The sequence below is a fragment of the Mirounga angustirostris genome, unplaced genomic scaffold (assembly GCF_029215605.1).
Source record: "Mirounga angustirostris isolate CCGP_5_RB_7025 unplaced genomic scaffold, mMirAng1.0.hap1 SCAF_1, whole genome shotgun sequence".
Lineage (NCBI taxonomy): Eukaryota > Metazoa > Chordata > Mammalia > Carnivora > Phocidae > Mirounga > Mirounga angustirostris.
Window position 1 is genome coordinate 142,537,135 of NW_026991709.1, and position 14,505 is coordinate 142,551,639.

A 14,505-nucleotide genomic window follows, 5' to 3' on the forward strand; every position below is an offset into this window, starting at 1 on the left:
AACCACACTCTTGTGGCTTCTCTTATTTTATCATCCTATAAATAATGGCACCCTCAAAGTAAACCTTAAAACCTTGTTTTTTTCTTATCATATACTCTGTCTCTAAACAACTGAATCTACAGTAAGGCCCACATAGGACTCTCACATTTTTTATCTCTAGTCCAGCTTTGAGCTCCAAATGCATATAGCTTATTTAATATCTCCTCTTAGGTATTTCAGAAGGACTTCCAAGCCCAAATTAAAATAGAAATTACTTTCCCCCTTTCTCTCCAACCTTTTTCTAGTTGCCCTTAATTTATTTTCCCCCACTGGAGCCAGACAAATGTTTTTTTTGTTTTGTTTTTGTTTTTGTTTTTTTTTTTATTTATTTATTTATTTATTTTTTTTATTTTTTTATTTTTTTTTCTTTTTTTTATTCTTATGTTAATCCCCATACATTACAACATTAGTTTTAGATGAAGTGTTCCATGATTCATTGTTTGTGCATAACACCCAGTGCTCCATGCAGAATGTGCCCTCCTCAATACCCACCACCAGGCTAACCCATCCTCCCACCCCCCTCCCCTCTAGAACCCTGTTTGTTTTTCAGAGTCCCTCGTCTCTCATGGTTCGTTTACCCCTCCTATTTCCCCCGCTTCATTCTTCCCCTCCCGCTACCTTCTTCTTCTTCTTTTTTTTTCCTTAACATATATTGCATTATTTGTTTCAGAGGTACAGATATGAGATTCAACAGTCTTGCACAATTCACAGCGCTTACCAGAGCACATACCCTCCCCAGTGTCTATCACCCAGTCCCCCCATCCCTCCCACCCCAACCCCCACTCCAACAACACTCAGTTTGTTTCCTGCGATTAAGAATTCCTCATATCAGTGAGATCATATGATATATGTCTTTCTCTGTTTGACTTATTTCACTCAACATAATACCCTCCAGTTCCATCCACGTCGTTGCAAATGGCAAGATCTCATTCCTTTTGATGGCTGCATAATATTCCATTGTGTATATATACCACATCTTCTTTATCCATTCATCTGTCGATGGACATCTTGGCTCTTTCCACAGTTTGGCTATTGTGGACATTGCTGCTATAAACATCGGGGTGCATGTACCCCTTCGAATCCCTACTTTTGTATCTTTGGGGTAAATACCCAGTAGTGCAATTGCTGGATCATATGGTAGCTCTATTTTCAACTTTTTGAGGAACCTCCATACAGTTTTCCAGAGTGGCTGCACCAATTTGCATTCCCACCAACAGTGTAGGAGGGTTCCCCTTTCTCCGCATCCCCGCCAACATCTGTCGTTTCCTGACTTGTTCATTTTAGCCATTCTGACTGGTGTGAGGTGGTATCTCATGGAGGTTTTGATTTGGATTTCCCTGATGCCGAGCGATATTGAGCACTTTTTCATGTGTCTGTTGGCCATTTGGATGTCTTCTTTGGAAAAATGTCTGTTCATGTCTTCTGCCCATTTCTTGATTGGATTCTTTGTTCTTTGGGTGTTGAGTTTGATGAGTTCTTTATAGATTTTGGATACTAGCCCTTTATCTGATATGTCATTTGCAAATATCTTCTCCCATTCTGTCGGTTGTCTTTTGGTTTTGTTAACTGTTTCCTTTGCTTTGCAAAAGCTTTTTATCTTGATGAAGTCCCAATAGTTCATTTTTGCCCTTGCTTCCCTTGCCTTTGGCGATGTTTCTAGGAAAAAGTTGCTTCGGCTGAGGTCAAAGAGGTTGCTGCCTGTGTTCTCCTTTAGGATTTTGATGGACTCCTGTCTCACATTGAGGTCTTTCAACCATTTGGAGTCTATTTTTGTGTGTGGTGTAAGGAAGTGGTCCAGTTTCATTCTTCTGCATGTGGCTGTCCAATTTTCCCAACACCATTTGTTGAAGAGACTGTCTTTGTTCCATTGGACATTCTTTCCTGCTTTGTCGAAGATTAGTTGACCATAGAGTTGAGGGTCCATTTCTGGGCTCTCTATTCTGTTCCATTGATCTATGTGTCTGTTTTTGTGCCAGTACCATGCTGTCTTGATGATGACAGCTTTGTAATAGAGCTTGAAGTCCGGAATTGTGATGCCACCGGCTTTGCTTTTCTTTTTCAATATTCCTCTGGCTATGCGGGGTCTTTTCTGGTTCCATACAAATTTTAGGATTATTTGTTCCATTTCTTTGAAAAAAGTGGATGGTATTTTGATGGGGATTGCATTGAATGTGTAGATTGCTCTAGGTAGCATTGACATCTTCACAATATTTGTTCTTCCAATCCATGAGCATGGAACGTTTTTCCATTTCTTTGTGTCTTCCTCCATTTCTTTCATGAGTATTTTATAGTTTTCTGAGTACAGATCCTTTGTCTCTTTGGTTAGATTTATTCCTAGGTATCTTATGGTTTTGGGTGCAATTGTAAATGGGATCGACTCCTTAATTTCTCTTTCTTCTGTCTTGTTGTTGGTGTATAGGAATGCCACTGACTTCTGTGCATTGATTTTATATCCTGCCACTTGACTGAATTCCTGTATGAGTTCTAGCAGTTTTGGGGTGGAGTCTTTTGGGTTTTCCACATAAAGTATCATATCATCTGCAAAGAGTGAGAGTTTGACTTCTTCTTTGCCGATTTGGATGCCTTTGATTTCTTTTTGTTGTCTGATTGCTGTGGCTAGGACTTCCAATACTATGTTGAATAGCAGTGGTGATAGTGGACATCCCTGCCGCGTTCCTGACCTTAGGGGGAAAGCTCTCAGTTTTTCCCCATTGAGAATAATATTTGCTGTAGGTTTTTCATAGATGGCTTTTATGATATTGAGGTATGTACCCTCTATCCCTATACTCTGAAGAGTTTTGATCAAGAAAGGATGCTGTACTTTGTCAAATGCTTTTTCTGCATCTATTGAGAGGATCATATGATTCTTGTTCTTTCCTTTGTTAATGTACTGTATCACATTGATTGATTTGCGGATGTTGAACCAACCTTGCAGCCCAGGGATAAATCCCACTTGGTCATGGTGAATAATCCTTTTAATGTACTGTTGGATCCTATTGGCTAGTATTTTGGTGAGGATTTTTGCATCCATGTTCATCAGGGATATTGGTCTGTAATTCTCCTTTTTGATGGGGTCTTTGTCTGGTTTTGGGATCAAGGTAATGCTGGCCTCATAAAATGAGTTTGGAAGTTTTCCTTCCATTTCTATTTTTTGGAACAGTTTCAGAAGAATAGGTATTAATTCTTCTTGAAATGTTTGGTAGAATTCCCCTGGGAAGCCATCTGGCCCTGGGCTTTTGTTTTTTGGGAGATTTTTGATGACTGCTTCAATTTCCTTAGTGGTTATAGGTCTGTTCAGGTTTTCTATTTCTTCCTGGTTCAGTTTTGGTAGTTGATACATCTCTAGGAATGCATCCATCTCTTCCAGGTTATCTAATTTGCTGGCATAGAGTTGTTCATAATATGTTCTTATAATTGTTTGTATTTCTTTGGTGTTGGTTGTGATCTCTCCTCTTTCATTCATGATTTTGTTGATTTGGGTCATTTCTCTTTTCTTTTTGATAAGTCTGGCCAGGGGTTTATCAATCTTGTTAATTCTTTCAAAGAACCAGCTCCTAGTTTCGTTGATCTGTTCTACTGTTCTTTTAGTTTCTATTTCATTGATTTCTGCTCTGATCTTTATGATTTCTCTTCTCCTGCTGGGTTTAGGCTTTATTTGCTGTTCTTTCTCCAGCTCCTTTAGGTGTAGGGTTAGGTTGTGTACTTGAGACCTTTCTTGTTTCTTGAGAAAGGCTTGTATTGCTATATACTTTCCTCTTAGGACTGCCTTTGCTGCATCCCAAAGATTTTGAACAGTTGTGTTTTCATTTTCATTGGTTTCCATGTATTTTTTTAATTCTTCTTTAATTTCCTGGTTGACCCATTCATTCTTCAGTAGGATGCTCTTTAGCTTCCATGTATTTGAGTTCTTTCCGACTTTCCTCTTGTGATTGAGTTCTAGTTTCAAAGCATTGTGGTCTGAAAATAGGCAGGGAATGATCCCAATCTTTTGGTACCGGTTGAGACCTGATTTATGACCTAGGATGTGATCGATTCTGGAGAATGTTCCATGGGAACTAGAGAAGAATGTGTATTCCGTTGCTTTGGGGTGGAATGTTCTGAATATGTCTGTGAAGTCCATTTGGTCCAGTGTGTCATTTAAAGTCTTTATTTCCTTGTTGATCTTTTGCTTAGATGATCTGTCCATTTCAGTGAGGGGGATGTTAAAGTCCCCCACTATTATTGTATTGTTGTCGATGTGTTTCTTTGCTTTTGTTATTAATTGCCTTATATAATTGGCTGCTCCCATGTTAGGGGCATAGATATTTACAATTGTTAGATCTTCTTGTTGGATAGATCCTTTAAGTAGGATATAGTGTCCTTCCTCATCTCTTATTACAGTCTTTGGTTTAAAATCTAATTTGTCTGATATAAGGATTGCCACCCCAGCTTTCTTTTGGTGTCCGTTAGCATGGTAAATGGTTTTCCACCCCCTCACTTTCAATCTGGGGGTGTCTTTGGGTCTAAAATGAGTCTCTTGCAGACAGCATATCGATGGATCTTGTTTTTTAATCCAGTCTGTTAGCCTGTGTCTTTTGATTGGGGCATTTAGCCCATTTACATTCAAGGTAACTATTGAAAGATAGGAATTTAGTGCCATTGTATTGCCTGTAAGGTGACTGTTACCGTATATTGTCTGTGTTCCTTTCTGGTCTATGTTGCTTTTAGGGTCTCTCTTTGCTTAGAGGACCCCTTTCAAGATTTCCTGTAGGGCTGGTTTTGTGTTTGCAAATTCCTTTAGTTTTTGTTTGTCCTGGAAGCTTTTTATCTCTCCTTCAATTTTCAATGACAGCCTAGCTGGATAGAGTATTCTTGGCTGCATATTTTTCTCATTTAGTGCTCTGAATATATCCTGCCAGTCCTTTCTGGCCTGCCAGGTCTCTGTGGATAGGTCTGTTGCCAATCTAATGTTTCTACCATTGTAGGTTACATATCTCTTCTCCCGAGCTGCTTTCAGGATTTTCTCTTTGTCTGTGAGACTCGTAAGTTTTACTATTAGATGTCGGGGAGTTGACCTATTTTTATTGATTTTGAGAGGGGTTCTCTGTGCTTCCTGGATTTTCATGCCTGTTTCTTTCCCCAAATTAGGGAAGTTCTCTGCTATAATTTGCTCCATTATACCTTCTGCCCCTCTCTCTCTTTCTTCTTCTTCTGGGATCCCAATTATTCTAATGTTGTTTCGTCTTATGGTATCGCTTATCTCTCGAATTCTGCCCTCATGATCCAGTAGTTGTTTATCTCTCTTTTTCTCAGCTTCTTTATTTTCCATCATTTCATCTTCTATATTACTGATTCTCTCTTCTGCCTCATTTATTCTAGCAGTTAGCGCCCCCATTTTTGATTGCACCTCATTAATAGCCTTTTTGATTTCTACTTGGTTGGATTTTAGCTCTTTTACTTCTCCAGAAAGAGTTTCTCTAATAACTTCCATATTTTTTTCAAGCCCAGCTAGTATCTTTAAAGTGATGATTCTGAACTCTAGATCTGACATCGTACTAATGTCCGTATTGAGTAGGTCCCTGGCAGTCGGTACTGCCTCTTGTTCTTTTTGTTGAGGTGATTTTTTCCGTCTTGTCATTTTGTGCAGAGGAGAATAGATTAATGAGAGAACAAAATGCTAGCAGAGTAACCACGTCCCCAGAAAATATACTTTAAACAAATCAGAAAAGACCTGAAGCAGTGGGATAAGAAGGGGAAAGAGAGAAAAAAGAAAAAGAAAAAAAAAGAAAAAGATAAAGATAAAAACAAAAACAAACAAAACAAAACAACAACAACAAAAGAAAAACCAGAATGTGATCAAATATGATCTATATGGTATATAGATCAGTGCCACACATTAGATTTGGGGTGTATTTTGGTCTTTTAGAAGAAAGTGTCTCCCAAAATTTTAAAGAAAGAAAAACTTATATATGTACAAAAATAAGGGTTGATATGATGAAGGGATGGGAAATGACTGTAAAAATGGAAATTATAAAAAATTTTATAAAAGGAATTGATAAGAAGTTGTTTGAAAAAAGAAAGAAGAGGATTTAAAAAAAGAAAAAAGAAAAAAAAAAAAGGGAGAGGATGGATCAGGCAGGGGAATAGAAAACACCATATACTAGAGATTTAGGGTATATTTTAATCTGTTAGAAGAAACTATCTCAAAATTTTAAAGAGAGAACAACTTATATATATAAGCCAAAAATACGGGAAACTACTATGAAGGGATAGAATATGACTCTAAAAATGAAAAATAGAAATGTTTTTTTTTTAAAAAAGGGATTGATAAGATGTTGTTTGAAAAAGGGAAAAAGAAAAATTCAAAAAGAAATAAAAAGACAAAAAGACAGTTAAAAAAAAAATTAACTTTAAAAGACTAAGGAATCATGGTAAAAAAGCCATGAATTCTATGTGCAGTAGTCCCTTAGCGCTGGAGTTCTGCCGTTCTCATTGATCGGTAAACTTGGTCTTGGCCGGCTGTTCTCGCTGATCTTCTGGGGAGGGGCCTGTTGCCGTGGTTTCCAAATGTCTCTGCCGGAGGCGGAATTGCCCCGCCCTTGCCCCCTCCTGGCTAAGTAATCTGCTCGGGTTTGGTCTCCGGGGCTTTTGTTCCCTGCAAGCTTTCCGTACAGCTTTGGAGGCGGAGAGTGAAAATGGCGGCCTCCCAATCTCCGCCCCGGAGGAGCCGAGAACTCAGGGCCCGCTCCTCAGTGCGCCCCCAGAGAAAAGCCGCCAGTCACTCCCGTCTCCCCGGTCTGCAGCTGCACTCCGTGCTCAACCGGCCTGTGACCACGCGTTTCTATCTCCGGTACCCGACCCGGTCTGGAGTCTCCAAACCCAGCCGATCCCTGCGGTGCGCTCCGTGCGGCTCCTCCCAGAGAAGGAAGGGGAGTCTCCCCGGATCTGCCGCTTGTTGGGTCCCTGCTGGAGGAGCAGGGGCCCGACTGGGCCGCGGATCACGGTTTATGGGCACCCCGAGCTGAGGGCCCGCGCCTGGGCTCCGCCTCTGCAGCCGGCTTCCCTGCTCCGATACCTGGGAGCTCTGCCACACTCAGGCACCCCCGGTGTTTCTGTGACCCCGAGGGTCCTGAGACCACACTGTCCCAGAGGGTTCCACCCCCTGCTTAGCCACCAGAGTGACGTCCCTCGGCAGAGCAGACTTCTAAAAGTTCCGATTTTGTGCTCCGCGGCTCTATCACTTGCCAGAAGCTGCTGACGGAGGCCCCTCCCCCGCCGTCTATCCTCCCGAATATCACCTCGGATTCACTTCTCCACACGTCCTACCTTCCAGAAAGTGGTCGCTTTTCTGATGAGAGAGTTGTTGCTCTTCTTTTCTTCGATCTCCTGTTGAGTTTGTAGGTGTTCAGAGTGGTTTGATCCCTATCCAGCTGAATTCCTGAGAGGAGACGAAATCCAGGTCTCGTACTCCTCCGCCATCTTGCTCCGCCAAATGATCCAGACAAATGTTTTAAAAGCAAGTATCATTCTGATTCCTCAATACTTAAATACTTAAAAATCCTTAAAGGGTTTCCAAATATTTGGTTGTAACACCAAAATCCTTACCAGAGTCTAGAAGTCTCTATGAAATCTAGCTTCTTCTCATCACTTTCTACCTCACTTTCTATCATTCAATCATGTTGGTCATTTTCCTTCCCTTCTAATGTCCAGTGTTTCTTTCCTCATCATAGCTTTCCATGTGCTGATCTATTTGTCTAAAACCCTCTTTCCCTTTTCTTTGTCCTCTTAATTTCTGCTCAGACTTCAGAGCTCAGCTCAAACTCCCATCCTCATGGAAGCCTTTCTGAGGGTTCTCAGACCACATGATTTCATTAGCACTGTGGAGCCCTTTTTGACACATATCACAATTTCAACAAAATGAAAATTCGTGTAATTAATTATTCTATGTGTTTCTTACCATTTAGAATGTAATCTCCACTAGGCCAGGGACCACATCTGTCTTGATCACCTTTGTATTTCTAACGCATCCAGAAAGCTTTTTTTTTTTTTTTTTAAATTCCTAATGGATACTCAACAAATATATTTTTAACAGAATGAATGGTGTGGTATCTAAATCTGGAGATGTTATTAACAATTATCTTTTAATACTCTTTGGTTGAAGTGTAAAATATCTTGATAGGAAAAAAATCCATTTTTTAAGTTCAAACTTTGGTCTGTGATTATAAATTGAATATGATTTTAAATGGCTTATTTTATGTATGGTTCACTTTTCCTTTTTGTTTTCTATAATATTCCTGTGTGTTTTTCTGTCACTTTCTACACCAGAAATTATGGGGTGGAAATTAATATCATCCAGGAACATAGATTCATTCATTCAATGAACATCATTCATTCATTCAGTACCATGTTAAATACTTAAAATGAAAATGTCATCTTTTTTTTTTTCTTGTAGACTTACAGACTCACTATTTAATGTTTTGTGGAGTATAGCAAGCATTACTAGATTTGAAATAAGCTTAGGATCTTTACTTCTGTATTTACCAATAAGTGTAGGCAGATTAATTAATAGCTCCTGTCTTCAGTTGCCCTATCTGTAAAATGGGGCAAACACCACTTAGAATAATTGATTGCCCTCAAATGTCTTCCACCTCCACCACTCATCCACTACTTTTTTTTCCTTTATTAGTACTCATACTAATGATCTTATGAGACCTCACTTTAAAATAATTCAGTGAATATAGTTTTTCAAAATGGTGAAGCAGGGACTAATAGAAGAATGGAGGAATATAGTAATGAAATATTTATCTTTACTCTTAAAATAATGTTAAAACTGAAACTGGTGACAATAAACAAAGTAGTATCTTAGGTGTGAAATTTATTGATAGGCTCCACTGTAAGGAAATTTAGCAGATTGATAAAATGCTCAGCCTCTGGAGGCAGACAGACCTGGGTTATAAGCATGACCTTGCTCCTGCTAAACACAAGAGCCTGTGTAACCTAAGTCTCTATAAGTTTGGAGTCTCAGCTGTACAATGGAGGTAATAAAATATTCCTCATAAAATGTTGGTAAGGCAAAATGAGATAAGGCACATAATGCCTTTAACACCATGCTTGGCATGTAGAAGTGTTCAATAAGTGCTGTCAATAAGTTGAGAGAGAGAGGGAAAGAGAAGATGTGACATATTTTTGTCTAATGCAAATTCTTTCTTTTACACCAAACTGATGGCCAGGTAGTAAATCTGTTAAACTCTAATTATATTAACTTACATATAAGATGAAGAACTAGCCTACACGTTCTGATCTCAAAAAGTTGCCTGGTCTTTGTCCTCCCACTAACTTCAGATGTCTTTCCATTGAGTGAGTACAGAAGCAAGAGAAAGGAACTTTCAAGTCTAGTCTTTGCCTTGATGCCTAACCCGTAAACAATGGTGTCCTCCCTCAAATGATGGTTTCCATTACACTGGAAGATTAAGCCAATCATCATTAATGTCAAAAGCTTTAGTAAATTTTCGTCTTGACATTCTAATGGTAGTTCTAATACAGGTGATTCTTCTCCACAATCATAGTGATTATGAATCTGTTGGATGGAAGCTATAGCCTAGTGAGCATAGAGTAATATTTTCTCTGGTTTATTAACATATCTTAACTATTGTTGTTTCTATTGTTGTTTATTAATATATCTTAACTCCTAATAGTTACTGTGGTTTTATTATGGATTATATGTATTATGTCTTGGGTGTTTGTGTTTATTTTCCTCCCTTTCTTTTTCATGCTTTAATTAAAATTGGTATACATTTGGAACATTAAACCCTGATTATTATTTTATTCACCAAAGCTTGTCAAACTTTCCAAGCTTTTTAGCCTTGGGTTCTTCTTACATAAAGATATAAATCAATATCTGAATGAACATTGGATGAAAAGTTGTACCCCCTCCCCTGGTCTGGCAGTAGCTGCTCTTTCATCTAATTAATCCCACTAATGAATGGTATCTTTGTTTCAAGAAAGAAAATAAAATTGCTATAATGGAGATTTCTGCTTCCACACTTTATGAGGTCATGATAGAGGACAAGATAGAAATAGCTATTTAATTTCTTTGTCATCAGAATTGTCTCTGGATCTTCTGTCAACAAAACAATGAACATTTACTTTTAAGAAAGCATGAAATCTAAAGCCATGATGATAGTGACCTGAGACACCAAAGAGCAAATTAGTATTTTTGTGACTGAGGAATGTGACATGACTCATTGCTTTTGTGTCTCAATGGCCATATGTTCCTGCTGGCTATATCTGGTGAGCCATCCATTTTCCTTTTTTTTGTTGTTTTTTTGTTTTTAAATTTTTATTTTTCCTTTTGCCATTTTCCTTTAAATGATGTTCTCTTGCATTCCTTCATTTTGCAAGAGGTCTTTCCAGGTATAAACACAGGAAAATGGTAGAGCTTTGATGAAGGCATTGCTTCCCATGGATGAGTGAGAGGTGCCAAATTACCATTTCCTAAGCTTATGTAAGTAGGCTTTTGATAGCCCTCAGTCTAATCTTTCATTCTAAATACTTGAATATTGAAATGGCCACTCTGTAAAAAGAAAACTAATTCTTTCTACTACAAATTTATCCATTATCCATTAATAACATTTTGATTATGCTGAGCCCACTTGACTCTTAAGTAATAACACATTCTTCAATATTTTATTGATTTGGCCCCACCTGAATAGGATATTTCAAACATAGTATTAAAATGGAAAACTGTAAGAGAAGTCTAATTGATAAGAATAAGAAACGTGTTACGTTGTAAATTTCCCGCTTAACTTTTTTGAAGCATTTTGATTTATTTTATGCCATAAACCCATATATTTATCTAACTAAGCCATTTTAATGCACCTTAACATTGGAAGATTTTAAATGCTGAATATCCACTGCATCTGGTATAGTGAATTATTTCTTAGTTCAAATTGACAATTATTATGCTTGGTCTTATGCAGTAATTAAATCAATTAACCAGAAGGATTGAATACAGATACAATTATCTATTAGTCTCAAGTTTGTATTTCTATTGTCAACTAGAATATTTTTCATTGGTATAACATTCTGAAAAAACCAGGTTCATAAATTCTGTGAGATTGGGTTCCCACTAGGTAGCTCTCAGAATATAGGTATAATCAAAGATGAGAAGAGTGTTTGAAATTCACTAGTTTATGTTAATGAACATTCTTATAATGGCTGCCAGGGGGACAGGTTTTATTGGAATTATCTTTTGTGAGTCCTCTTCATTAAAGGGTAAGGTCTTACTAAAGTGAATAATTATCCTTCATTCCAGGACTACAATGTCAAGTGTAATGAGTAGGTTTGTTAATACCTCCTTCCAGGTAGCCCAAGTTCTTCATCTGTAGCCATTAATTTGGTGACAGCCACTAAGTATTTTAACTGGCCCCTGATGCTGAAATGCACAGATGGCTTTCTTCCTGTGTGGTGCAGGGAACATTTCTAAATGTCTGAGAGGTTTCTGTCACTCCCCAAAGAATTTCCTGACAGCAGTGACATTTGGCCTAATCATTTATTCTCTGTTAGAAGGCCTCCCTGCAGTGGCTCTTAGAGTCAGGAAAGCTTCTGTGGTCTTAGGACCACACCCACCAACATCTGTTGCCAATATTCCACTTGAAGTGTCCCAGCTTCGCTTAAAAAAAATAGAACCCCCTTCATTTGTAGAACCCCTTTTAGGTTATTATTCTGAAAATAATGCCAAACTCATAATAAAGTTTGATAGGGGTACACTTTTCCAAATTATTAATGAGGAGTCCTTTTAAGATATAGTTAGAATAACATTGACAATTTTAATATAATGTAACCTAAAAAATAAAAATAAACTCATTTTTATTTCATAAATAATTCAATTATAATTGGATCATTCTCAGATGGAATATAACAAAATGATAACAATCATAGGTCTTGGCAGTGGAGTTATAGATTTCTTTGTGTCCTGTATTTTGCAAACACTAGAAAATAATCAATAATTACCAAAAATTATTCAAAATGCTAAAATAATTGTTATATAGATGAATACAAAGAAAAGTAATATAAAAAGAATACCTTCAAAAATTTACCATATAATATTACTGTAATAATTTCATCTATGACATTTACACCAGTTATCTGTTATTATTTCATGTACTTTAAAAATTATGTAGGAATACTTTCACTTCTTCGTGATAACTTCCATTCTTGTGCGTGCACACGTGGTTTCTCTTATTTATATCCTTCTCCCTTTCTCTTCCTCCTATATAACTGTACTTCTATATATGAAGCTGTAAGAGAAAAAATAGGTGTGAGGTCCCTGTTGGGAAATAGTGTATTGGCCTAGGTTAGTGTTTCAAACAAAAAAATCAGTTAGGATGGAATTGTTTTACATCTTTGAAAATCTCTTTAATGTTTGATCTAATAAAGCACAGCTGAAATTTTTTAATTTTATTATGTTATGTTAATCACCATACATTACATCATTAGTTTTTGATGTAATGTTCCATGATTCATTGTTTGTGTATAACACCCAGTGCTCCATTCAGTATGTGCCTTCCTTAATACCCATTGCCAGGCTAACCCATGCCCCCACCCCCCTTCCCTCTAGAACCCTGTTTGATTTTCAGAGTCCATAGTCTCTTGTGGTTCATCTCCCCCTCCGATTTCCCCCCCTTCATTCTTCCCCTCCTGCTATCTTCTTCTTCTTCTTTTTTTTTTTTTAACATATAATGTATTATTTGTTTCAGGGGTACAGGTCTGTGATTCAACAATCTTACACAATTCACAGCGCTCACCATAGCACATACCCTTCCCAATGTCTATCACCCAGCCACCCCATCCCTCCCACCCTCCACCACTCCAGCAACCCTCAGTTTGTTTCCTGAGATTAAGAATTCCTCATATCAGTGAGGTCATATGATACATGTCTTTCTCTGATTGACTTATTTCGCTCAGCATAATACCCTCCAGTTCTTTTTTTTTTTTAATTTTATTTATTTATTTGAGACAGAGAGAATGAGAGAGACAGAGAGCACATGAGAGGGGGGAGGGTCAGAGGGAGGAGCAGACTCCCTGCAGAGCAGGGAGCCTGATGCGGGACTCGATCCCGGGACTCCAGGATCATGACCTGAGCCGAAGGCAGTCGCTTAACCAACTGAGCCACCCAGGTGCCCCAATACCCTCCAGTTCTATCCACATCATTGCAAATGGCAATATTTCATTCCTTTTGATGGCTGCATAATATTCCATAGTGTGTGTGTGTGTGTGTGTGTGTGTGTGTGTGTGTGTGTGTGTACACCCCACATCTTCTTTATCCATTCATCTGTCGATGGACATCTTGGCTCTTTCCATAGTTTGGCTATTATGGACATTGCTGCTATAAACATCAGGGGAATTTTTATATCTGCTTCTGCTTCTGCCATATCCCACACCATGTAGCCCCTAAAACATCTACACTGTGCTGTTGAGAATGAAGATTAAGAAAAAGTGAGAAAATACTAATGACATCTTAGTTTTATTATGAGATAGTTCTGACCTTGTGAACTCTTTGAAAGATCCCTGAAATACAGACCACACTTTGAGAACTGCTAACGGAGGATAGGCATACTTTATTTTTGTAACTGTATATGTTCCATTTACTGAATGTGCTTTATTGATAGAAACTGCCCTGCAAATGAATATTTGTATTGCTTTGAGGTTTCCATTTCTTATAAGAAAGCTCTCTGCATATTGACCAGAGTCAGCGCTGATTTGTTGTATGCCTCATATTTTTCCCAGTCAATGCATTCACAATTTTTGATAGACCTTTCTTAATTGGATGATTTGAAATTTCAGTACTGTCCAAATTTTATAGACTGTGCCCCTCCCCCATGGTTTTTAATATTTGGGGAGCTTCTATTCTAGTAATAACGTTAACTGAGCACTCCTTTTCTCTGTCTCCAGTTACTGGAAATCCCCAATATAATGCATTTCAATATAGAAATCTTTTAAGACTACTCTGTGGTTTTGAAAAAAATCATTAAGAAATTATGGTTTCTGTAATTGGAGTAATGTATCAAAATAGATGAATTCCAAAATTATAATAATTCAGAAAATTGTCCCGAGGCAAAAGTGTGTCCATTTTCTTGTTAGGAAAAAGAGATACAATCTGAAATCCAACTCTAATTTTCCCTGAGGCATGGAAGAGAAGACCTTAGTAATTACTTGTCTTTTTCATCCAACCACTTAGTGTCTTCTTTTCTTATTTTTGCCAACCAATGCAGAAAGTGAAGATCCCCATAAGGAGAAAATGTTCTCTTAGAATGGCTGTTCTTAAACCTTCAGTCGTACTTTTACCTTTGACTCATTCTTTGCAATATTTTGCATCTTTTCACAGTAACAAAGTGTTCCTTAGTTAAAACTTTTTGAGCACATTATTTTGAATTAGTCTTTTTCTGTGCACTGTCCATGTGATGTCATCATTGAGTACATCCTGGG

The 14,505-nt window shown here is 37.9% G+C and overlaps 1 protein-coding gene across 2 annotated transcripts in view; it reads left to right on the plus strand.

Moving 5' to 3' along the window:
* LOC123862956 (RNA-binding motif, single-stranded-interacting protein 3) overlaps nucleotides 1–14,505 on the plus strand; it is a 1,542,535-nt gene that overhangs the window by 1,366,497 nt on the left and 161,533 nt on the right. The window lies entirely within an intron of this gene.